The sequence below is a fragment of the Capra hircus genome, chromosome 14, assembly GCF_001704415.2.
Source record: "Capra hircus breed San Clemente chromosome 14, ASM170441v1, whole genome shotgun sequence".
Classification (NCBI taxonomy): domain Eukaryota; kingdom Metazoa; phylum Chordata; class Mammalia; order Artiodactyla; family Bovidae; genus Capra; species Capra hircus.
This window is the reverse complement of record NC_030821.1, coordinates 9,522,481-9,549,207: the sequence shown is the minus strand read 5'-3', so window position 1 is coordinate 9,549,207 and position 26,727 is coordinate 9,522,481.

Here is a 26,727-nt window from a genome sequence, read left to right as displayed (position 1 = left end):
AACTGAAGAAAATGAAAATACTAATTTTAAAAGACATATGTGCCCCTATGTCCATTGCAGCATTATTCACAATAGCCAAGATATGGAAGCAACCTGTGTCCGTTCATAGGTGAGTGAATAAAGAAGATGCGGTAGACACACACAATATGGAATATTGCTGCTGCTGCTGCTAAGTCGCTTCAGTCGTGTCTGACCCTCTGTGACCCCATGGACCACAGCCCACCAGGCTCCTCCTTTCATGGGATTTTCCAGGCAGAGTACTGGAGTGGGGTGCCATTGCCTTCTCCGATATGGAATATTAGTCAGTCATAAAAATAATGAGCTCTTTTCTTCTGTGTCAACATAGATGGACCTAGAAAGTATTGCAAAAAGCTAAGTGAAATAAGTCAAACAGAGAAAGACAAATACTGGATGGTCTCACTTATACGTGGAATTGAAAAATCAGGACAAATAAATACAATAAAACAGAAAAGATGTATAGAAACAGAGAAAGAACAGGTGGCTCCCAAAATGGAGGGGTGTGGCAGGATGAACAATAGGTGAGGCAGATTAAGAGGCACAGAATTCCAGGAATAAAATGAAAAGTCACAGGGATGTGAATATAGTCAATAATATGAAAACTTTGCAGCATGACAGATGGTGACTGGTCTTATTGTGGTGATCATTTAATAATGTGTAAAAATATTGAATCATAATGTAGCACATCTAAAATTAATATGATATTGTACGTTAATTATAACCTAACTAAAAATTGTTGAATTAAAAAAAAAAAAGCCTGTATAATATCTTAATTCCTCTATTCAAGGGACTGGGGGAGAGATTCGCCAACTCTTGTTTCAGGATAATGGAAGACCTATTTCATTTCAATATGGACACAGACCTCCAGATATTTATATGCATTATAGGAATATAATCATGCATTGATTTTCTTTTTATATATGCTTGTCCATCATAAATTAAAACACAGGTATGTCTATCACATTAGAAAAATTGTTATGTACCTAATTTGTAATGCCCTTAAACATCCATGTTTATTATTCATTAGTACTAGGGTTGTGATCTAAAATTATTTTTTATTCATCTCTTTAAAAAAATATTTTATTCTATCCTATGTGTATGTATGTGTGTGTGTGTGTGTGTGTATATATATATATATATATATATATATATATATATGTCTGGAACTTCCTGAGAGAATTTTACTTGATTTTAGCAACAAAGAGCAGAAATGAGTTAGAACTCAGCAAAGTGAGAATCTAGATCTCAGAGAACGCTGGAATCATCGCACTCAAAGCTAAAGTCTGTAAATGGCTCTTATGATTGCAACTCTTTCTAAAAAATGGATACTGCTTTTGTCCTTCATGAATTTTCAGAAAGAATGATCAGTGTGTTTGTGATAAAAAGCCTTGAATGCTTCAATAATTGTATCAGCCACACTTCTTAATCAAGTTATAAAATGCATGCTGATTTTAATAAAGGCTTTTCTCCCTTTAAGTATTTATAAAATGAAACTTCTGACCCTCTAGTTACTGCAATTCATGTTAGAGTGAAGACTACATCACCACACTTACCAATTCATCCTTTTCGAAAATAAAAATGTTAAGAAATACTGAAATGAAAAAACCAGTGTAGAAGGGAAATGCAAATAGTGCTATAATATAATATGATATCAAGCTTTTCCTGGTTCTGGGATATTACGTTAGCCACTTGAAGATTTTTCCTTTGGTTTTAGCATTTCACTTTTTAATTTTTATCTATTTATTTTTAAATTTTGTACTGGTGGTTTAGTCGCTAATTCATGTGCGACTCTTGCGACCCCATGGACTATAGCCCACCAGGAGCCTCAGTCCATGGGATTCTCCAAGCAAGAATACTGGAGTAGGTTATCATTTCCTTCTCCAGGGGAACTTCCTGATCCAGAAATCAAAACTGGATGTCCTGCATTGCAGGCAGATTCTTGACCAACTGAGCAGAGAGGGAAGCCCCTATTTTGTATTGGAGGGTAGCCAATTAGCAAACAATGCTGTGATAATTTCAGGTGAACAGTGAAGGGATTCAGCCATACAAATACATGTATCCATTCTCCCCTAAAATACCCTGGCATGCAGGCTGCAACATAACATTAAAAATTTTATTTTTAATAAACTTTATTTAAATATAATTGACATTCAATCAAATGCACCAATTTAAAATATTCAGTTCAACGAGATTTGACAAATGCATACAAATGTGTAACTGCTAGTACAAAGCATGGAAACACCACTCAACTGCTTTTTCTCAGCCCTTTCTGCAGTTAGTCCCTTTTCTCCACCCTGGTCTCTTGAAATCGCTGATCTGTTTTCTGTCATTAAAGATTCAGTTCAGTTCACTCAGACACTCAGTCCTGTCTGAGTCTTTGTGACCCCATGGACTGCAGCACAGCATGCTTCCCTGTCCTTCACTAAATCCCAAGCTTGCTCAAACTCATGTCATTGAGTCGGTGATGTCATCCAACCACCTCATCCTCTGTTTTCCCTTCTCCTCCTGCCTTCACTCTTTCTCAGCATCAGGGTCTTTTCCAATGAGTCAACTCTTTGCATCAGGTGGCCAAAGTATTGGAGTTTCAGCTTCAGGATCAGTCCTCCCAATGAATAGTCAGGACTGATTTCCTTTAGGATTGATTGGTTGGATATTCTTGCAGTCCAGGGGACTCTCAAGAGTCTTCTCCAAAACCACAGTTCAAAAGCATCAGTTCTTCAGCGCTCAACTTTCTTTATAGTCCAACTCGCACATCCATACATGACTACTGGAAAAACCATAGCTTTGACTAGATGGACCTTTGTTGGCAAAGTAATGTCTGCTTTTTAATATGTTATCTAGATTGGTCATAACTTTCCTTCTGAGGAGTAAGTGTCTTTTAATTTCCTGGCTGCAGTCACCATCTGCATTGATTTTGGAGCCCCCAAAAATAAAGTCAGCCACTGTTCGCACTGTTTCTTCATCTATTTCCCATGAAATGACAGGACCAGATGCCACGATCTTAGTTTTCTGAATGTTGAGTTTTAAGCCAACTTTTTCACTCACCTCTTCCACTTTCATCAAGAGGCTCATTAGTTCTTCTTTGCTTTCTGCTGTAAGGGTGGTGTCATCTGCATATCTGAGGTTATTGATATTTCTTCTGGCAGTCTTTATTCCAACTTGTGCTTCATGCAGCCCAGCATTTCTCATGATGTACTCTGCATATAAGTTAAATACGCAGGGTGACAATATACAGCCTTGATGTTCTCCTTTTCCTATTGGGAACCAGTCTGTTGTTCCATGTCCAGTTCTAACTGTTGCTTCCTGACCTGCATGCAGATTTCTCAAAAGGCAGGTTAGGTGGTCTGGTATTCCCATCTCTTTCAGAATTTTCCACAGTTTGTGGTGATCCACACAGTCAAAGGCTTTGGCATAGTCAATAAAGCAGAAATAGATGTTTCTGGAACTCTCTTGCTTTTTCAACGATCCAGCAGATGTTGGCAATTTGATCTCTGGTTCATCTGGCTTTTCTAAATCCAGCTTGAACACTTGGAAGTTCACAGTTCCCATATTGTTGAAGCCTGGCTTGGAGAATTTTGAGCATTACTTCATTAGCGTGTGCTGCTGCTGCTAAGACACTTCAGTCATGTCCGACTCTGTGCAACCCTATAGACGGCAGCCCACCAGCCTCCCCCATCCCTGGGATTCTCCAGGCAAGAACACTGGAGTGGAGATGAGTGCAATTGTGCAGTAGTTTGAGCATTCTTTGGCATTGCCTTTCTTTGGAATTGGAATGAAAATTGACCTCTTCCAGTCCTGTGGCCACTGCTGAGTTTTCCATATTTGCTGGTGTATTGAGTGCAGCACTTTCACAGGATCATCTTTTAGGATTTGAAATAGCTCAACTGGAATTCCATCACCTCCACTAGCTTTGTTTGTAGTGATGCTTCCTAAGGCCCACTTGACTTCACACTCCAGGATGTCTGGCTCTAGGTGAGTGGTCACACCATCGTGGTTATCTGGGTCATTAAGATCTCTTTTGTACAGTTCTGTGTATTCTTGCCACCTCTTTTAATATCTTCTGCTTCTGTTAGGTCCATACCATTTTTGTCCTTTACTGAGCCCATCTTTGCATGAAATGTTCCCTTTGTATCTCTAATTTTCTTGAAGAGATCTCTAGTCTTTCCTGTTCTGTTGTTTTCCTCTATTTCTTTGCTCTGTAAAGTGTTCTGCAAATGCTTGTAATTTTGATGGGCCTGTGGGAGGAGGTGCGCTCATCGTCTTTGTACTCTTCCATCATGGGCATGAAGTCACCTTCGTCATATTTTTTAAATTCAATTTACCAGTGCTGATCCTTCCCTTCTGATTAACCCAATTACTTGTGTGCTTAAGTGGTATCATTTCTTAAACAGACACTAGACCCTGAATCCTTCAAATTTTATTTTTAAATCCTTACTGTCTAATTCTTCATTAATTTCTCAACATTCAGCCTCAGGTGTTTCCTTCCTCTGCCATTGGATTGCCTGATTGTGCAGACAACATATTCTTAAATATTAAAAGGTCAGGGTTTGGTTGTGTTGAGGTTTAGAAAATGAAGCACAAGAGCTTTAGGCCTGTAACATAGGTATCCATTGTGGCTGGCTTCACAGATGAGGGTCTGAATGTGGAAATAGGTGATGCCTATTTCCCTGTCCTTAGGTTTTTCTTAATGCACTACTCTGGGAGCATCACTGTGAAACTATCACTCCCAGTGATTTCTCTGAAGCACAAGGACCCAGGAATAATCAATATAATCAAAACCTTGACCTCTAGCCTATCTCCTTTGTGTGTTCCAGATTGGACACAGGAAAAAAATGTCATGGGCCTAATAACAACCAAATGCTAAGTGTCTCTAAATCAAATGATGAAAAGTTTCTCTAGCTTAACCCTTTTCCATCTAGCTTCTATAGATATAAAACTAAAGTGCCCCTGAATTTTTATTGCATTAATAATGACTTTAAAAAAGTCAGTGCTGACCTGTTTGAATTTAAAGGTTGATTATCTTTTTCTAAGCATGTGTTCAGAAATTCAAGTTTTTATTATTGTTGTATTCAACTGATCTAACTCAAGAGGAAGAATGAGGAAACCAACCTCTATTAAATACCCACCATCTGCAAGGCCTCTGTTATGAGTTTAATGCATGCTGTCTCATTTATATCTTTAAATATCCCTATGTGATAATTAGCAATGTCTTGACTTTCAATAACAGCTACATACATAATTAGTAGCAAAATTGAGGTTTGAACCCATGTTTGTCCAGCTGAAAACCCACACCACTTTCGATTCTGATTTCTGTTGTTAATGACCTTGAATAAAAATTTGAAATTTCTATTTTGCGGAGTCATTTGCCCCACAGAAGTGAGTACTCTCTTCTTTTTATTGGGAAATAATTGCAAATGAAAAAGGGAGATAAAGGGTAAGGAATAGGTTTCTGCATCTTGTTCCTGCTAACTATTTCAGCTATTTTTTATGATGCACATCAACTCATTCCACTTTTCTCCGTCTTGGTTTCTCATCTGTAAAATAAATATATCATCACTTAGCTACTTAAATTGACTATGATAATCTAAATCCATTTAAACTATAAAGTACTACATATGTTCACACTGTTTTAACTTATAATAGGTATATTAGTTTCCTAGGGCTGCCATAACAAAGTATAAAAAACTGGGTGAGTGAAAACAGTGAAAATTTATTGCCCCAATGCTCTGGAAGTTGGAAATCTGAAATCAAGGTATCCCCAGGGATATTTTCTCTGATATCTGTGGTGGAGAATCTTTCCTTGGTGCCTCTGTTCTGGCACTCACTGGCAATCCTTGACATTCTTTAGGCGGCATGTACAGTTGTCCCTTGGAATCCAAGGAGGATTGTTTCCAAGAGTCATGGGCATACCAAAATCCAGCAGAAAATAAATAAACAAATAAAAACTGAGTCTGTGGTTCTGCATCTGCAGATTCAGCCAACCACTGAATGTGGAGCACTGCATGAATTTACTGAAAGAAATCCACATATAAGCAGAACTATCCAGTTTGAAACTGGGTGGTTCAAGGGTCAGCTGTGCCTCATTCACTCATGTGGCTGTCTTCTCCCTGTTTTTCACATTGTCTTCTCCCTGTGTGTGCTTATCTCTGTGGCCACGTAACCCTGTTTTATAAGCATTAGTATTCAACATAATGACCTCACATTAACTTATTTCTGTAAAGATCCTATTTTCAAATATATCATATTCTGCCTTAATGGATGTTAGGACTTCAACATATCTTTTTGGAAGGGTGCAATTTAATCCATAAAGTTTGAACCATTTTGAAAGTAATGGTTAGTAAAGAGAATACAAAAGAAGTAAAAATGCAATAAAGACTAAGCCATATCTACCCATATATATATATATATATATATTTTACTAGAAAAGTCAAGAAAATCCCTGTATGACAAACCTCCTTGGTGATCAGGATTCCTGATGCCAGAATATCTATTATGTTCCTGGAAGCTTTCAGGATCATCAGGCTGAGTGTTCACAAGATAAGGAGTCTGAGGCCTCTAAAGATCCCATAGTTCTTGCAGATGGATCACACAAAGTTACTTTGATTATATGATTTCACCTCTGGACCCAAAATAAAGATCTCCTTGGTAAATTAGACAGAGTATTCAATTGGAACTGGGCCTCCAATAACTTATCCCTATAATTTAAGTTAGTGGTTTTCCAATTATGTTTCACAAACCACTGTTGTCAGAATAACCTGGGAACTTAGAAATGTATATTCTCAAGTCTCACCCCAGATCTTCTGAATCAGAAAATTCTGGATCTAGGGCTGAAAACTCTAAGTTTAATTATCCATGTGCTTCTGATGAATCACAGAATTAAGTGCTTTTTAATCAGTTATGAACAACTGATGAGTCTGTAAATTTTTATAAAATATAAATTTTTCCTTTTCTCTGTCCCAGAGCTTCTGAATTAGAGGGACTGAGATGGGACTTGTGAACTGGTTTAAAAAGCCCCACATGTGATAAACACTTCTAGTTTAGAACTATTATTCAAGGCCTGCAGAACTGTACCAGAAAGTATAAAGTGAATTTGCTCAGTCGTGTCCAACTCTTTGCAATCCCATGGACTGTAGTCTACCAGGCTTCTCTGTCCATTGGATTTTCCAGACAAGAGTACTACAGTGGGTTGCCATTTCCTTCTCCAGGGGATCTTCCTGACCCAGGGATCAAACCCAGGTCTCCTGCATTGCAGGCAGACGCTTTACTCTCTGAGCCACCAGGGAAGCCCAAGTCAAGCCTAACTCAGTAATTTTGAATGGATTAGAATGAAGTCAAAGCAGTTCTTTGAAGTCAAATTACTTGGTGCTGTCCTTGGTGCTAATCTATCTCCACCTGATGCTTTCAGCTCAAAAGTCTCCCTGTTTATGGATTCTGTTAAGTGCTGGGCTATGAGTTAAACTGTTTGCAGACATTTACCACGACACTTCCCTGACCATGAGATTTAACTTCAAGCATTTATCTTGCCCCATCTTACTGAGTTAAGTCTGGATGATACTTATCACAAAAGAGAATCAAAACTAAGTATACTATAATGACAAGACAGTACAGTTAATAAGTTGCTCAGTTACTGTATATAGAACCTTAGTATAAGCAGATGAACAGTGGGACATATAAGAATCATGGTAAGTAACGACAATTAGACACCTGGGCCACAACATAGGGGCTGGGACTAAGGGAGATGTGGCTTCAAAAGTCCAGTGGATAATTTTTATTGTGCACCACCAGTTAAGAATTACTGTCTTAAAAGGTACTGAGTGGCAAATATAGGTCAAGATTTCCCGGAATTTGATATTAGTCTCTTCAATGGCAGAATTCATGTAGGTTCACCTGAGAGTTTTTCAACAGAGAGATGCATACACACTGTTCCTTTTTCTTCTCTTTTCTGGCATTTTCTTTTTTTGATTAGCAATTTGACAGATAGATAGATTTAGTTCATGCTGATGGATTATTAGAGATAAGGAGGACTGAAAGCAGCTGAAAGATCTACAAGTTCAGAAAAGAACAATTATCTCTACACAACCCTCAGCTTCCCTTTGCTTTCAGGCAAGGACTCACCTATCATCTTATTTTTGCAAGCAAAAAGTCAACAATGTTCATAAAATTAAATATTATATCATTGTATAGTAAACCACACAGTTTTGTCACTAATGAATATAACAAACATCAATGCATTGTAAATCTAAGGCTTAAACCTCAAATCCCAAAGCTCTTTTTATTAGTTGCAGAGCATTGGAACTGGGATGTGTCCTTGGATACCATAGGCTTGAACCTTTTAATATTTATCCACTGGAACCTCTGTTAAACTGAGTAAATAGTTGCAGACATAGTAGGAAGCTTAACTTCTCTCAAGATATTTCAGATTATCACCATACAAACTAATAGACCTATTTGCAGTTTTACAAAAAGCTAGAGTTGCAGCTGCATTGAATTTAACAAGGTGTCTCTTTCCAGGAACATCAGCCCCAGTAACTTGCATTAATTGAAAGCAGAAGAGAGGGAGTGCTATTAACAATGTAGCTCTGAATGCCTGAAAAGTCAGGCTGTAAAAGGTACTGGAGCTATCTACAGTGTCCAGATTCTGAAATTCCAATTACTTCTCAGTTTCAGGAATACAAGAATATGATATTACCCCCTGCTTTTGAAAAGCCATCTAAAAATAATCCCCTTACATTCCAAACACAATGAGCTCTAACTATGGTATTGCCTGAAGGCATTTGAAGTTGTGTAGGAATTGAATCTTGTCAGTTGTTATAAATTCTACCAAGCTGTTAGAACAGATGTTTATGCCTTACTATCTTTCAACTCCTCCGCTGTTACCTGAGTTTTAAACTCATGCAAACATACTTTAAACTATTAGCCAAACTAGGCTTTAGGAAAAGCCTAGTATTTGATGCAATACTTTCAAATGAATTCAATATATAATAAACAAATGAGAACTACTTAGGTGCAAAACTGGTATGTTGGCATAATCTTATCAAATTACTTGTTTTGCATGCTTTATCTATATAGACCATGATTTCAGAATGGTTAGATAAGAGAAGCGTAACTTTATCATTCAAGGGGGGTCTTGTAAATCTGTCATATATTATTGGACTACAAACCTGTAATTCAATAGCTAAAGTGACCTAAGTAATATTTTTTCCTATCCCTTTTCCTCCAAAAAAGTAGGAGAAAAAAGAAAAGAACATGGTGAAATACAGTCCTTTCTCCTCTCTCTTATGACCTGAATCTGGTAAGGTGCTCAAAACATTTCTATTTAGTTATTTTTGAAATCCATTTCTTTTAATTCAAACCAGCTGTATTCTCTGAAGAACAGGCTGGAAAAAATATTGTTTGAATAATCCTTTCCCAAGCCTATACATTCTTGGAGTTGGAGCTAGCTAAACCCATGACTGATTTACGTTCCTGTATATTGCAAGAGCTTTATAGTTTCCCGTCAGTCTCCTCCCCAGATCCCAAAGGGTTTCCCAAGCAACAGCACATTCACTAAGAACGCAGCTAATTTAATCGCGTTTTTACTAATAGACATTTGGGGGATAGAAAAGATTTTGTTAGAATCTCAGTTTTAGATAGAATTGGGCCGATAAAACTGAAGGAGAGCTTTTTTCTATTACATGTATTACTTGTTTTTCTGTTACATTTAATTGTTCAAATTGCTTCTCTCAGAGTGAATCTAATCTCATAATTATAAATAATTCATGTTTCTCTAGAGCAGTACTAAATCGAGCCATCATATGAAGGATACAAATACAGAGTAGCACCCAGTAAAACACACGCCTTAATATTACTACTAAATCAAAGCCAGAGTGACATCTCCAGAGGATTCAGGCCTTTGGAAGATACGCAATATGAGTGACTTGATCAAAAGGAGGAAGGCTAGATGGAATTTTTTATTGTATGGATGTCTACATGGGACTATTGTAAATTTCTCCATTTATGTAGGTCATTTATCTACATGACCATCACAATTTTTATTTAAATAGGTAGCATATCCCATATGACTTTTGTAACTGACAGTAATTTTGCATGTAAAAAATTTTATTTAATTATATACTTCATATTCAACTTAGATACTTTTCCAAAGGCAATCTTTATAAAATCAATCCAACAACACATGCTCTTGCCTGAAGAGGCCCTTCCTCAATGTCTAGTGTCTAGTCTGTACTTTTCACTCTGAAATACTGATTAATGTACGGAAAGAACAGCAAAGTCACGGCCATAACTTCTAGATCTTGAAAATGCATACTTAGTGAAGAGCAAATTACTGGCATGTTTTCTGGTTAAATCAAACCCTCGATAGCTAGAGTTGTGAAAAGGATAATAAAGTTTTTATAACAAGCAATAAATACAAATCTCTGTTAGGACTGATGGAAGAAGGTAGTTCATCATCTATATTTGGCTTATTTCTGGTCCCCCATCTCCTCCTTGCAATTACAAGCAGAAGATGCTTTGCTTTGTATTCAAAATTGTGGAGGGCAATTCTGTTAAAGGCTCATTGCTACGTGAGAATTCTTTGGCTGTAGCTTTATTTTGTACAATGGGTTGGAGGGAGATTTTAAAGCTTTTGTGTAGTTTCTAAACCTCCCATTTATATAGCACACCACTGCAAGTAGGTAAGTACAGATGAAAGATGCTTTTCAAGAACTTAACGCTTAAGTCATTCGTTTACTCATCCATCTGTGTCATCCTTCCATATGTCCATATATGCATCTATTCCTGGTATGTGTGAGGCATACTAAGTTTTAGGAAAATTCTACTCAATGGTAATAGGAATTGAATAAAATAGGAATTTTTTTCTGATGACTTCTAAATGTGAGTGCATGCTAACTTCTTTCTCACTACTGGCAGCAGCAGGATGGTCCGTCTGTATGTCTACTCTCCCATTTGTTCCTATCTTGAAAGATATTACTACTGAAAACCTGGGCATCGAGTGCCTCTGAAGGCAAAGCAGGGTATACTAAAGATGGGAGCCATTTCTGCTCTAGAACAGCAAGCCTTATTTAGGTCCAGACAGCCAATGATTTTTCTTACTCAGTGTATTTTGACGCTAAGCCGAGACACTAGAAGATGCTTGCTTAAAACTCCTTCAGAGCTCTATGAAATGCCATGAAAATATAAAATATCAATTTTAAAATGTTGAGATCCTCTTTCTTATAATAAATACATGTAGGTACTACATTTAAGATTTCTAAATTTTAGAACTAAAACTAGAAGGGTGAGGTTACATATTTCTAATATACTGTTAGATTCAACTTCAGAATAGTTTCTTCCTCAATTGGATACCCAGTTTTCTTGCCTCATTATGTCATATTTGATACAGGAAACATGTATGTCTTGGTTAGGAATTACTTGACTTCAAAGAAAAACACACTGAAACAATGTTGAACAATAATAACAAAAAAACTCCGCAGAAGTATGTTGCAAAGATAAAAGAAAATCATATAGAATCTAAGTGGCAGACATTTGACCCAGTATATAGAAAGTAATCAGCGACTAAGCTAGCTGTTCTTTCTGGTCTTTTCTCTTCTGGTGTCCCAGGATCCTTGTTTCCTTCTGGATGTCTGCAACCACTTTCTCTCTTTAGACTAACTTTCTCTTCTTTGTCATATACTTGGAACAGAAATGACAACCCTGTACCTTGACCAGTCCTCTCAACTTTAGCACTTCTGATTAGCTGAAATGTGTCTTTGTGTGCTGCTGCTAAGTCGCTTCAGTCGTGTCTGACTCTGTGCGACCCCATAGACGGCAGCCCACCAGGCTCCCCCATCCCTGGGATTCTCCAGGCAAGAACACTGGAGTGGGTTGCCATTTCCTTCTCCAGTGCATGAAAGTGAAAAGTGAAACCGAAGTCGCTCAGTCATGTCTGACTCTTCAAGACCCCATGGACTGTAGCCCACCAGCCTCCTCCGTCCATAGGATTTTCCAGGCAAGAGTATCAGAGTGGGGTGCCATTGTCTTCTCCTGTGTCTTTGTACACCACTTTCAATTTCCTAGTCAAGAGACTCTGATTGACTTGGTTTAGCCAAGTGATTTGACTCACCTGAATCAGATACTATTCCAGCTATAGTGTTTAGAGTCCTAGGGTAGTGAAATCCACAGACTCATTTTCACAGAAACATTTCAAAGGAAAATAACTGTGGAGTTCCATTTCTTCCTTTGAACTTTCTTTCTATAGAGTAACTTTTATTTTTATGTAGGTGCTTTTCTTGTATGAGTTTATGCAAAATAATATGTTCTAAGTGAAAAAGAAAGATTAAGTTTTAAAATAACAAAAGTCTGCTGAGTTGATGCTAATACAATATTTTGAGCAATGTTTTTTCCCTGCTGAAATGAAGCATTTTGTTATTATCTACCACCTCATTATCCTGGGAACATCTTTAATGATGAATTATAATAACACATTCAATTTAATGTATTTTTTTATCTAGAGATTTTCCCTTTTAACTGTTTTCATTAGCTTTAATTAATTGGCTTTTGTTAATTAATTTTAAACTTTTGATCAAATAATTTTAAGCTCTCACATGATATCATGTTCCCTGAAATCAGTCAAGCAGTCAAGGAGTCTGAAGAAATAATTATTCCATTGCATACAGATTAGGTTCATAAATTATCTGATATCAGTCTTCTTATCCTATTATTGGATTTTGTAATTTTCTCTTAACCTGGTCTTATTTAACTCCAGTTTAGCCTCCACACTTCAGACAGTATTGTTTTAAAATAAAATTTCTGCTTATGATATTCCTTCTCTCTCCTGCCCCCCCTCTAAATCAACCCTCTTTTTATATAATAAAGCTGGAAAAACTTCTTAGCCTGGCACCAAGACCCTTTAAAGACTCTTTCCAAATTAAACCTAATCTTACCTCCTATTGTTTCTATTCCTCAAGTTTGTAATACAACCAGGCTGTTATTTCCCAAACAGTTCATATCCCCCAAACAGCCCTCCTTCAAGCCTAACTAATCTGGTGAACATCCTCCTCACCCACCTCCAGATTCCTTCTCACCACCTCCTTTACCTTCAGAACCTAGGATAGATCTCAATTCTTTGAGCAGCATTTCCTGATTCCCTCAGGTAGAGTTATTCACCACCCAATTAAAGTGACAGTAACTTTGTATCATAATTGGCTATATGCCTGGGACACTGTCCACCCTAGTTGTGATTTGCCTTGAGGCTACTGACCTAGTTGGAAGCATTTCATCTCCAGTGTCTAGCATAGGGTTCACATGTGCTCAGTAAATGTTAACCCAAGTGTGCATATAAACAGATAAATGAATAGAATAAATGAGTGAATGAGTCTATTATAAATCACTTGGTGTGCTTTATCAAGTCACCTGGATTTTTTGGAGGGTTTTAATCTAATGAGTAAAGAGGTTATTATTCTATTCTTACTGCTATTTCTGCAATATGGCCCTTGATTATCCATATTTTTCTAGTATAGTTAATAAGATAAACTTTCAACTTCTTTGTTGATTTCCCAGTTAATCCATTTTGTCTTCTTCACCATAACTGAAAGGAGACTGGGCTTCCCTGATAGATCAGTTGGCAAAGAATCTGCCGGCAATGCAGGAGACCCCATGTCAATTCCTGGGTTGGGAAGATCCCCTGGAGAAGGAAAAGGCTACCCACTCCAGTACTCTGGCCTGGAGAATTCCATGGGGTCACAAAGAGCCAGACACAACTGAGCGACTTTCACTTTCACTGAGTTATTTTAGTCCAAATGCATTCCATAAATTATTATTTCTATCCTGATGCATAAAAATTCAGAAGTAGTCTCATTGTAAAATTTTGCTAGTTAAAAAAATTAGTGGTCCTCAGACTTACTCTAATGTTTAACCCTAGATGGATTTCTTGATTATTTAAATAATAAACAGAAAACTTCACCACATTCTCAAAATTATCCATGAAAATGTATTCCTGTGTCTTCATTTTTAGTGCATTATCACATTGGGACATTGAAAGCTGGTGGCCTTTCCAGTGCCTCAAATCACAATATAGTTCAGTATTAATGCCAATTACACAGCCAGCTGGATAGTTTTGCAGAGTATACAGGTATTCATGATGACCCAATGACCTAATTAGTTCATTCATTTCAGCAGGTGACTATAATTTCACATGGTGATATTTCAAAATATTATCTCGTCATCCACAATATCTGTGATTAGTCAAGAATAAATATGGAACATTTCTAATCTAAAACATATTTCATCAGTTTATAGCTCCTTTTTATTCAGCTTCTAGTTTTCATTGGGACCTGCAAATCTTGACTAATTGGACTTTTCATATATTTAAGGAATTATTCATATCATTTCTTCCTGCTCTGACTAAATTTCTGTGCCAACATTTTAATGAAAAAAATTATGCATCATTCCCATTCTGGAGAACATAAGCAAAGAAGGTTAGTTACAAGAGGTCAATCCTGACATCAGACATTTTACAAATTAGTTGGGAAAATTGAATGCCACCAAATAACCATGATATCCTTGTAAGGGGGATAAAACAATGGTCCACGAACCCATGGAGAAAGAAGTGATTTCCTCTAGTTCTGAGAAACAAACAGTCTTGTTGGTATAAGCAGCAAACAGGAACTATATTTAATAAACACCTACCTACTCTGCGCCCACATGGGAAGAACACTCTACATAAATCAATGTATTCATTCTTCACAATAATTCTGTGAGGGTTATTCAGCCAGGCTAAGCAATACATTCTGGATCGCACAATCTGGAAGACAGAGTAGTGTCTTTTTTATTGAAAACACATTAGATTTACTCTTTACACATTATGATTTTTAAAATTTATTTATTTTTAATTGAAGGATGGCTATAGCTTTGTAGCATAGTCTGAAGTTAGGAAGGTTGATTCCTAAAACTCCATTCTTCTTTCTTAAGATTGCTTTGGCTATTTGGTGTCTTTAGAGTTTTCACCTGAATTGTGAGATTTTTTGAGCTAGTTCTGTGAAAAAATGCCATTGGTAATTTGATAGGGATTGCATTGAATCTGTACATTACATTTGGTAGCATAGTCATTTCACAGTATTGATTCTTCCAGCCCAGGAGCATGGAATATCTCTCTATCTGTTTATGTTGTCTTTGAGTTCTTTCATCAGTGTCTTACAGTTCTTTGTATACAGCTCATTTGTCTCCTTAGATAGATTTATTCCTTGATATTTTATTCCTATGTTGCAATGGTAAATGGGATTGATTCCTTAATTTCTCTTTCTGATATTTCATTGTTAGTATATAGAAATGCAAGTGATTTCTGTGTATTGATTTTGTATTCTGTACTTTACTAAATTTATTGATTAGCTCTAGTCAGTTTTTAATGATATCTTTAGGGTTTTCTAAATGCAGTTTCATGTCATCTGCAAATAGTGAGAATTTTACTTCTTCCTTTCCAATAGGATTCCTTTTATTTCTTTTTCTTCTCTGATTGCTGTAGCTAGCACTTCCAAAACTATGTGAGAGTGGGCACCCTTGTTTTGTTCCTGATTTTGGAGGGGATGCTTTCTATTTTATACCACTAGAATAATGTTTGCCGTAGGGTTTGCCATATATGGGCTTTATTATGTTGAGGTAGTTTCCTTCTAAGCCCATTTTTTGAATAATTTCTTATCATAAGTGGATGTTGAATTTTGTCCAAAGCTTTTTGTGCATCTATTGAGATTATCATATGTTTTTTATCTTTCAATTTGTTAATAAGGTGTATCACAGTGATTGATTTGTGTATACTGAAGAATCCTTGCATCTCTGGGATAAACCTGAGTTGATCATGGTGCAAGATGTTTTTATTTTTTATTTTTTATTTTTTTTTATTTTTTAAATTTTAAAATCTTTAATTCTTACATGTGTTCCCAAACATGAACCCCCTCCCACCTCCCTCCCCACAACATCTCTCTGGGTCATCCCCATGCACCAGCCCCAAGCATGCTGCACCCTACGTCAGACATGGACTGGCGATTCAATTCTTACATGACAGTATACATGTTAGAATTCCCATTCTACCAAATCGTCCCACCCTCTCCCTCTCCCTCTGAGTCCAAAAGTCCGTTATACACATCTGTGTCTTTTTTCCTGTCTTGCATACAGGGTCGTCATTGCCATCTTCCTAAATTCCATATATATGTGTTAGTATACTGTATTGGTGTTTTTCTTTCTGGCTTACTTCACTCTGTATAATTGGCTCCAGTTTCATCCATCTCATCAGAACTGATTCAAATGAATTCTTTTTAATGGCTGAGTAATACTCCATTGTGTATATGTACCACAGCTTTCTTATTCATTCATCTGCTGATGGACATCTAGGTTGTTTCCATGTCCTGGCTATTATAAACAGTGCTGCGATGAACATTGGGGTACATGTGTCTCTTTCAATTCTGGTTTCCTCAGTGTGTATGCCCAGCGGTGGGATTGCTGGGTCATAAGGTAGTTCTATTTGCAATTTTTAAAGGAATCTCCACACTGTTCTCCATAGTGGGTGTACTAGTTTGCATTCCCACCAACAGTGTAGGAGGGTTCCCTTTTCTCCACACCCTCTCCAGCATTTATTGCTTGCAGATTTTTGGATCGCAGCCATTCTGACTGGTGTGAAGTGGTACCTCATTGTGGTTTTGATTTACATTTCTCTAATAATGAGTGATGTTGAGCATCTTTTCATGTGTTTGTTAGCCATCTGTATGTCTTCTTTGGAGAAATGTCTATTTAGTTCTTTGGCCCATTTTTTGATTGGGTCGTTTATTTTTCTGGAATTGAGCTGCATAAGTTGCTTGTATATTTTTGTGTTCTTTGTCAGTTGCTTCATTTGCTATTATTTTCTCCCATTCAGAAGGCTGTCTTTTCACCTTGCTTATATTTTCCTTTGTTGTGCAGAAGCTTTTAATTTTAATTAGATCCCATTTGTTTATTTTTGCTTTTATTTCCAGAATTCTGGGAGGTGGATCATAGAGGATCCTGCTGTGATTTATGTAAGAGAGTGTTTTGCCTATGTTCTCCTCTAGGAGTTTTATAGTTTCTGATCTTGCATTTAGATCTTTAATCCATTTTGAGTTTATTTTTGTGTGGGGTGTTAGAAAGTGATCTAGTTTCATTCTTTTACAAGTGGTTGACCAGTTTTCCCAGCACCACTTGTTAAAGAGATTGTCTTTACTCCATTGTATATTCTTGCCTCCTTTGTCAAAGATAAGTTGTCCATATGTGTGTGGATTTATCTCTGGGCTTTCTATTTTGTTCCATTGATCTATATGTCTGTCTTTGTGCCAGTACCATACTGTCTTGATGACTGTGGCTTTGTCGTAGAGCCTGAAGTCAGGTAAGTTGATTCCTCCAGTTCCATTCTTCTTTCTCAAGATTGCTTTGGCTATTCGAGGTTTTTTGCATTTCCATACAAATCTTGAAATTATTTGTTCTAGTTCTGTGAAAAATATGGCTGGTAGCTTGACAGGGATTGCATTGAATTCGTAAATTGCTTTGGGTAGTATACTCATTTTCACTATATTGATTCTTCCGATCCATGAACATGGTATATTTCTCCATCTATTAGTGTCCTCTTTGATTTCTTTCATCAGTGTTTTATAGTTTTCTATATATAGGTCTTTAGTTTCTTTAGGTAGATATATTCCTAAGTATTTTATTCTTTTCGTTGCAATGGTGAATGGAATTGTTTCCTTAATTTCTTTTTCTACTTTCTCATTATTCGTGTATAGGAATGCAAGGGATTTCTGTGTGTTGATTTTATATCCTACAACTTTACTATATTCATTGATTAGCTCTAGTAATTTTCTGGTGGAGTCTTTAGGGTTTTCCATGTAGAGGATCATGTCATCTGCAAACAGTGAGAGTTTTACTTCTTCTTTTCCTATTTGGATTCCTTTTATTTCTTTTTCTGCTCTGATTGCTGTGGCCAAAACTTCCAGAACTATGTTGAATAGTAGCAGTGAAAGTGGACACCCTTGTCTTGTTCCTGACTTTAGGGGAAATGCTTTCAATTTTTCACCATTGAGGATAATGTTTGCTGTGGGCTTGTCATATACAGCTTTTATTATGTTGAGGTATGTTCCTTCTATTCCTGCTTTCTGGAGAGTTTTTATCATAAATGGATGCTGAATTTTGTCAAAGGCCTTCTCTGCATCTATTGAGATAATCATATGGTTTTTATTTTTCAATTTGTTAATGTGGTGAATTACATTGATTGATTTGTGGACATTGAAGAATCCTTGCATCCCTGGGATAAAGCCCACTTGGTCATGGTGTATGATCTTTTTAATGTGTTGTTGGATTCTGATTGCTAGAATTTTGTTGAGGATTTTTGCATCTATGTTCATCAGTGATATTGGCCTGTAGTTTTCCTTTTTTGTGACATCTTTGTCAGGTTTTGGTATTAGGGTGATGGTGGCCTCATAGAATGAGTTTGGAAGTTTACCTTCCTCTGCAATTTTCTGGAAGAGTTTGAGGAGGATAGGTGTTAGCTCTTCTCGAAATTTTTGGTAGAATTCAGCTGTGAAGCCGTCTGGACCTGGGCTTTTGTTTGCTGGAAGATTTCTGATTACCATTTCAATTTCCGTGCTTGTGATGGGTCTGTTAAGATTTTCTATTTCTTCCTGGTTCAGTTTTGGAAAATTGTACTTTTCTAAGAATTTGTCCATTTCTTCCACGTTGTCTATTTTATTGGCATACAACTGCTGATAGTAGTCTCTTATGATCCTTTGTATTTCTGTGTTGTCTGTTGTGATCTCTCCATTTTCATTTCTAATTTTATTGATTTGATTTTTCTCTCTTTGCTTCTTGATGAGTCTGGCTAATGGTTTGTCCATTTTATTTATCCTTTCAAAGAACCAGCTTTTGGCTTTGTTGATTTTTGCTATGGTCTCTTTTGTTTCTTTTGCATTTATTTCTGCCCTAATTTTTAAGATTTCTTTCCTTCTACTAACTCTGGGGTTCTCCAACTCTTCCTTTTCTAGTTGCTTTAGTTGTAGAGTTAGGTTATTTATTTGACTTTTTTCTTGTTTCTTGAGGTATGCCTGTATTGCTATGAACTTTCCTCTTAGCACTGCTTTTATAGTGTCCCACAGGTTTGGGGTTGTTGTGTTTTCATTTTCATTAGTTTCTATGCATATTTTGATTTCTTTTTTGATTTCTTCTGTGATTTGTTGGTTATTCAGAAGTGTGTTGTTCAACCTCCATATGTTGGAATTTTTAATAGTTTTTCTCCTGTAATTGAGATCTAATCTTAATGCATTATGGTCAGAAAAGATGCTTGGAATGATTTCGATTTTTTTGAATTTATCAAGTTTAGACTTATGGCCCAGGATGTGATCTATCCTGGAGAAGGTTCCATGAGCACTTGAAAAAAAGGTGAAATTCATTGTTTTGGGGTGAAATGTCCTATAGATATCAATTAGGTCTAACTGATCTAATGTATCATTTAAAGTTTGCATTTCTTTGTTAATTTTCTGTTTAGTTGATCTGTCCATAGGTGTGAGTGGGGTATTAAAGTCTCCCACTATTATTGTGTTATTGTTGATTTCCCCTTTCATACTTGTTAGCATTTGTCTTACATATTGCGGTGCTCCTATATTGGGGGCATATATATTTATAATTGTTATATCTTCTTCTTGGATTGATCCTTTGATCATTACGTAGTGGCCTTCTTTGTCTCTTTTCACAGCCTTTGTTTTAAAGTCTATTTTATCGGATATGAGTATTGCCACTCCTGCTTTCTTTTGGTCTCTATTTGCGTGGTATATCTTTTTCCAGCCCTTCACTTTCAGTCTGTATGTGTCCCTTGTTTTGAGGTGGGTCTCTTGTAAGCAGCATATAGAGGGGTCTTGTTTTTGTATCCATTCGGCCAGTCTTTGTCTTTTGGTTGGGGCGTTCAACCCATTTATGTTTAAGGTAATTATTGATAAGTATGATCCCGTTACCATTTACTTTATTGTTTTGGGTTCGGGTTTATACACCCTTTTCGTGTTTCCTGTCTAGAGAATATCCTTTAGAATTTGTTGGAGAGCTGGTTTGGTGGTGCTGAATTCTCTCAGCTTTTGCTTGTCTGTAAAGCTTTTGGTTTCTCCTTCGTATTTGAATGCGATCCTTGCTGGGTACAGTAATCTGGGCTGTAGGTTATTGTCTTCCATCACTTTAAGTATGTCTTGCCATTCCCTCCTGGCCTGAAGAGTTTCTATTGAAAGATCAGCTGTTATCCTAATGGGAATCCCCTTGTGTGTTATTTGTTGTTTTTCCCTTGCTGCTTTTAATATTTGTTCTTTGTGTTTGATCTTTGTTAATTTGATTAATATGTGTCTTGGGGTGTTTCGCCTTGGGTTTATCCTATTTGGAACTCTCTGTGTTTCTTGGACTTGGGTGATTATTTCCTTCCCCATTTTAGGGAAGTTTTCAACTATTATCTCCTCAAGGATTTTTTCATGATCTTTCTTTCTGTCTTCTTCTTCTGGGACCCCTATAATTCGAATGTTGGAGCATTTCATATTGTCCTGGAGGTCTCTGAGATTGTCCTCATTTCTTTTAATTCGTTTTTCTTGTTTCCTCTCTGATTCATTTATTTCTACCATTCTATCTTCTATTTCACTAATCCTATCTTCTGCCTCCGTTATTCTACTAATTGTTGCCTCCAGAGTGTTTCTGATCTCATTTATTGCATTATTCATTATATTTTGACTCTTTTTTATTTCTTCTAGGTCCTTGTTAAACCTTTCTTGCATCTTCTCAATCCTTGTCTCTAGGCTATTTATCTGTGATTTCATTTTGATTTCAAGATTTTGGATCATTTTCACTATCAATATTCGGAATTCCTTCTCCGGTAGATTCCCTACTTCTTCCACTTTTGTTTGGTTTGGTGGGCAACTTGCCTGTTCCTTTACCTGCTGTGTATTCCTCTGTCTCTTCATCTTGGTTATATTGCTGCGTTTGGGGTGGCCTTTTTATATTCTGGGAATTTGTGGAGTTCTCTTTATTATGGAGCTTCCTCACTTTGGGTGGGGTTCTATCAGTGGCTTGTCAAGGTTTCCAGGTTAGGGAGGCTTGTGTTGGAGTTTTGGTGGGTGGAGCTGGGTTTCTTCTCTCTGGAGTGCACTGGAGTGACCCGTAATGGGTTACGAGACATCAAAGGTTTTGGGATAATTTTGAGCTGCCTGTATATTGAAGCTCAGGGGAGTGTTCCTGTGTTGCTGGAGAATTTGAGTGGTATGTCTTGTTTTGGAATTTGTTGGCCCTTGGGTGGAGCTTGGTTTGGGTGTAGGTATGAAGGCATTAGATGGGCTCCTATTGCTTAATGTTCCCTGAATTCAAGAGTTCTCTAATGTTTTCAGGCTTTGGATTTAAGCCTCCTGCTTCTGGTTTTCAGTTTTATTTTTACAGTAGCCTCTAGACTTCTCCATCTATACAGCACCGATGATAAAACATCTAGGTTAAAGATGAAAAGTTTCTCCACATTGAGGGACACTCAGAGAGGTTCACTGAGTTATAAGGAGAAGAGAAGATGGAGGGGGTAGTTAGAGGTAACTGGAATGAGATGCGGTGAGATCAAAAGAGAAGAGAGCAAGCTAGCCAGTAGTCACTTCCTTATGTGCGCTCTATAGTCTGGACCGCTCAGAGGTATTTACAGAGTTATACGGGGAAGAGGAGAGGGAGGAAGTAGACAGAGGTGACCAGGAGGATAAGAGAGAGGAATGAGTAGGAGAGAGACAAATCCTGTCAGTAACCAGTTCCTTAGGTGTTCTCCACCGTCTGGAACACACAGAGATTCACAGAGTTGGATAGAGGAGAGATGTGGGAGAAAAGAGACAGAGGCCACCTGGTGGAGAAAAAGGAGAGTCCAGAGGAGGAGAGAGTGGTCAAGCCAGTAATCTCGCTCTCAGGTAAACTGGGATAGTGAAGTTTGGGTTTTTAAATGTACAAAATTGACCACAAAAACCTAAGAGCAAAGATTAAAAATCTGTTTTTGAAGACAATGATCTGCTTTTCTGGTTGCCTGATGTCCTCTGCCAGCCTACAGAAGTTGTTTTGTGAAGTTTGCTCAGCGTTGAAATGTTCTTTTGAGGGATTTGTGAGGGAGAAAATGGTCTTCCCGTCCTATTCCTCCGCCATCTTTTCTAAGATCTCAAGATGTTTTTAATGTCTTACTGAATTCTGTTTGCTAGAATTTTGTTGAGGATTTTTGTATCTCTGTTTATTAGTGATATTGGCCTATAATTTTCTTTGTGTGTGTGTTGTCTTTGTCTGGTTCTGGTATCAGGGTGACTGTATGCTCATAGAATGAGATTGGAAGTGTTCCTTCCTCTGCAAACTTTTGGGAGAGTTTTAGAAGGATAGGGATCGGTTCTCAAAACGTTTGGTAGAATTAAATTGTGAAGCCATCTGGCCCTGGGCTTTGGTTTTGGTGAGAGTTTTGATTATAGTTTTGATTTCAGTGCTTATAATTTACTTGTTCATAATTTTTATTTCTCCCTGGTTCAGTCTTGGGAGATCAAACTGCTCTAAGAATCTGTCCATTTCTTCCATGTCGTCCATTTTAGCAGCATATAGTTGCTTGTAATCATCTCTTATGATCCTTTGGATTTCTGCATTGTCTATTGTAAACTCTCCTTTTAAATTTCTAATTTTGTTGACTGATTCTCCTCCCTTTATTTCTTGATGAGTCTGGCTATTAGTTTATCAATTTTCTTTATCTTCTCAAATACCCAGCTTTTAGTTTTATTAACCTTTATTATTGTTTCCTTCATTTCTTTTTCATTTGTTTCTGCTCTGATCTGTATGATTTCATTCCTTCTACTAACTTTTGGATTTTTTTTTTCTTCTTTTCCCATTTGTTTTAGGTATAAAGTGAGGTTATTATTCAATTTTTTTTGTTTGTTTCTTGAGATAGGATTGTATTGCTAAAATTTTCCCTCTTAGAACTGCTTTTGCTGTGTGCTATAGGTTTTTAAAACATATATATATTTAATTGATTGATGATTGCTTTACAATGTTGGTTTGATTTCTGTCATACATCAACATAAGTTAACCATAGGTGTACTTACGTCCCTGCCCTCTTGAATCTCCTTTTCACTTGGTACCCATTCCCACCCTCTAGGTTATTACAGAGCCCTGCTTTGAGTTCCCTGAGTCATACAGCTAATTCCCACTGGCCATCTATTTACATGTATTAGTATATATGCATCCATGCTACTCTCTTCATTTATCTCACCTTCTCCCTCTTTTCCCCGACCCTTGTCCATAAGCCTGTTCTCTGTGTCTGCATCTCCATGCTGCTCTGTGAACACATTCAGCAGTACCATCCTTCTGCTTTTTATATATAGGTGTTAATATATGATATTTGTTTTCCTCTTTCTGACTTGCTTCACTAGGTATAGTAGGTTCTAGATTCATCCACTTCATTAGCACTAACTCAGCCTCTTAATGGCTGAGTAGTAATCCATCGTGTATATGTACCACAGCTTCTTTGTCCATTCATTTTTGATGGACATCTAAGTTGCTTCCACGTCCTAGCTATTTTGTCTAGAGCTGCCGTGAACATTGGGGTACTAGTGTCTCTTTCAGTTTGGGTTTCTTCTGTATTCACTTATATGCCTAGAAGTGGTTTGCTGGATCATATGGTGGTTTTATTCTTATTTTTTTGAAGGACTGTCTATACTGTCTTCCATAGTGGCTGTATCGATTTACCTTCCCACCAGCAGTGTAAGAGGGTTCCCTGTTCTCCACATGCTCTCCAGAACTTGTTGTTTGCGGATTTTTTTTTTTTTAATGGCCTTTCTGTCTGGTGTGAGGTGACATCTCATTGTAGTTTTGATTTGCATTTCTCTAATAATGAGTAATTTGAGCGTCTCTTCGTGTGTTTATTGGCTACCTGTATGTCTTCTTTGGAGAAATGTCTGTTTAGGTCTTGCCTCCCCCTTTTTTTTGGAATTCGATTTGTTTTTGGATTTGTTTTTGTTTTTTTGAATTGGATTGTTTGTTTTTCTGGCATTGAGTTGTGTGACCTGCTTATACATTTTGTAAATTAGTGTTTATCAGTTGTTTCATTTTCTATTATTTTTCTCCCATTTTGAGGGTTGTCTTTTTACCTTGTTTATAATTTCCTTTGCTCTGCAAAAGACTTTAAGTTTGATTAGGTTCCACTTATTTATTTTTGTTTTTATTTCCATTACTCTAGGATGTAGATCATAGAGGATCTTGCTGTGGCTTGCATCATACAGTGTTCTTTCCATGTTTTCTTCTAAGAGTTTTATCATTTCTGGTCTTACATTAGGTCTTTAGTCCATTTTGAGTTTATCTTTGTATATAGTGTTAGAAAGCATTCTATTTTTAATTTTTCTTTTTGGACATAGTTGTCCAGTTCTACCAGCACCACTGATTGAAGAAAGTATCTTTGTTCCATTTATATTCTTGCCTCCTTTGTCAAAGATGAAGTGCCTGTATGTGCATGGGCTTAACTTTGGGCTTTCTATCTTGTTCCACTGGTCTATATTTCAGTTTCTGTGCCAGTACTATACTGTCATGATGATTGTAGCTTTGCAGTATAGTCTGAAATCAGGTAAGCTGATTCCTCAAACTCCTTGGGGTCTTTTGATTTCCACACAAATTGTGAGATTTTTTTGTTTTAGTTATGTGAAAAATGCCATTAGTAATTTAATAAGGATTGCATTGAATCTGTAGATTGCTTTTGGCAGTATAGTCATTTTCACAGTATTCCTTTTCCTACCCAGGAGCATCCATTTGTCTATATTGTCTTTTATTTATTTCATATGTGTCTTATAATTTTCTGTATATAGTCCCCCCCACCCTTAGGTAGGTTTATTCCCAGGCATTTTATTCTTTTAGTTGTAATGGGGTTGATTCCTTAACTTCCCTCTCTGATTTTTCATTGTTACTGTATAGGAATGCAAGTGATTTCTGTGTTTTGATTTTGTATCCAGCAGTTTTACTAAATTCATTGATAAGTTCTAGAAATTTTCTGATAGCATCTTTAGGGTTTCCTATGTAGTTTCATGTCATCCACAAATAGTGAGAGTTTACTTCTCCTTTTCCAGTCTGAATTCCTTTTATTTCTTTCTCTTCTCTGATTGCCCATAGCTAGGATTTCCAAAACTATCTTGAATAATATTGGCGAGAGTTAGCACTCTTATTCTGTTTCTGATCTTCGAGGAAACACTCTCAGTTTTTCACCATTGAGAATGTTTGCTGTGGGTTTGTTGTGTATGGCCTTTATTATGTTGAGGTAGTTTCCTTCTGATAGCTTACATTGATTGATGTTGGATTCCTGATCTCCAAAGAAGAAGATTTAGCTTCGGGATCAGGAACCAGCCTTGATCACTCAAGAGCTTTTGTGTAGCTGAGTTTTATTACAGTGAGAAAGGACAGAGAAATCTTCTGACATAGGCATCAGAAGGCAACAGAGAGTCTTAACAAGGGAGCTATATTCTTTTTCAATTGGTTATTACAGTAAATCAAAAGTATGTTTCAAGGTTGTAAAGGTCTTACCAGACACACTGCCACAGTTTACATCTTAAAATGACAGGATTAGAACTAACAATAGGAAGATCCATTCCCATAATATACATTTTAACATAATAGGATTAGTCAGAAGAGTCCCGCAATGGAGAAACAGTGTATCCTTAAGCAGGATACATTGTTGCTATATAATCCTGGCTACTACTACTATTACTAAGTCACTTCAGTCGTGTCTGACTCTGTGCAACCCCAGAGACGGCAGCCCACCAGGCTCCCCCATCCCTGGGATTCTCCAGGCAAGAACACTGGAGTGGATTGCCATTTCCTTCTCCAATGCATGAAAGTGAAAAGTGAAAGTGAAGTCGCTCAGTCATGTCTGACTCCTAGCGACCCCATGGACTGCAGCCTACAAGGCTCCTCTGTCCATGGGATTTTCCAGGCAAGAGTACTGGAGTGGGGTGCCATTGCCTTCTCCTCTTAGTACAGAGTTTAAGCTGAGTTGTTTTGTTGTGTAATCATCACCTCTGGACTTAAGGAAAAAAAAAAAAGTTTTATGTGACCAAGACTAAGGAGTGTATAAAAAATGTTTGTCCTTTTCTCCCCCCTGAGAACCCCAGATCCATATTTCCTCCTCAGAAGCCCCAGACCCCTTTCTCCACCTCCAGGACTCTGGACTTCTTATCAACCTTCCTAAGAATTGACTCTCTCACTTCTATGCCCATTTTTTTGTAGAGCTTTTACCATAAATGGGTGCTGAATTTTGTTAAAAACTTTGTCTGCTCTATTGAAATTATCATACGGTTTTTACCTTTCAATTTGTTAATATGATTTATCACATTTATTGATATGCATATATTGAAGAATGTTTGCAATCTTTCATGATTTCTTTCTTTTTACTGACTTTGGGGTTTTTTGTTCTAATTTTTCCATCTTTAGATGTAAAGTTAGCATGTCTCTTCAATGCCTTTCTTGTTTCTTGAGGTAGGATTGTATTGCTATCAACTTCCCTCTTAGAACTGCTTTTGCGGCATCCCATGGGTTTTGGCTTGCCATGTTTTCATTGTCATTTGTTTCTAGGAATCCTCTGATTTCCCTTCTTATTGCTTCAGTAACCTCTTCATTATTTAGAAATATATTGTTTAACCTCTCTGTGTTTGTGTTTTTGCAGTTTTTTTTTTTTCTGTAATTGTTATC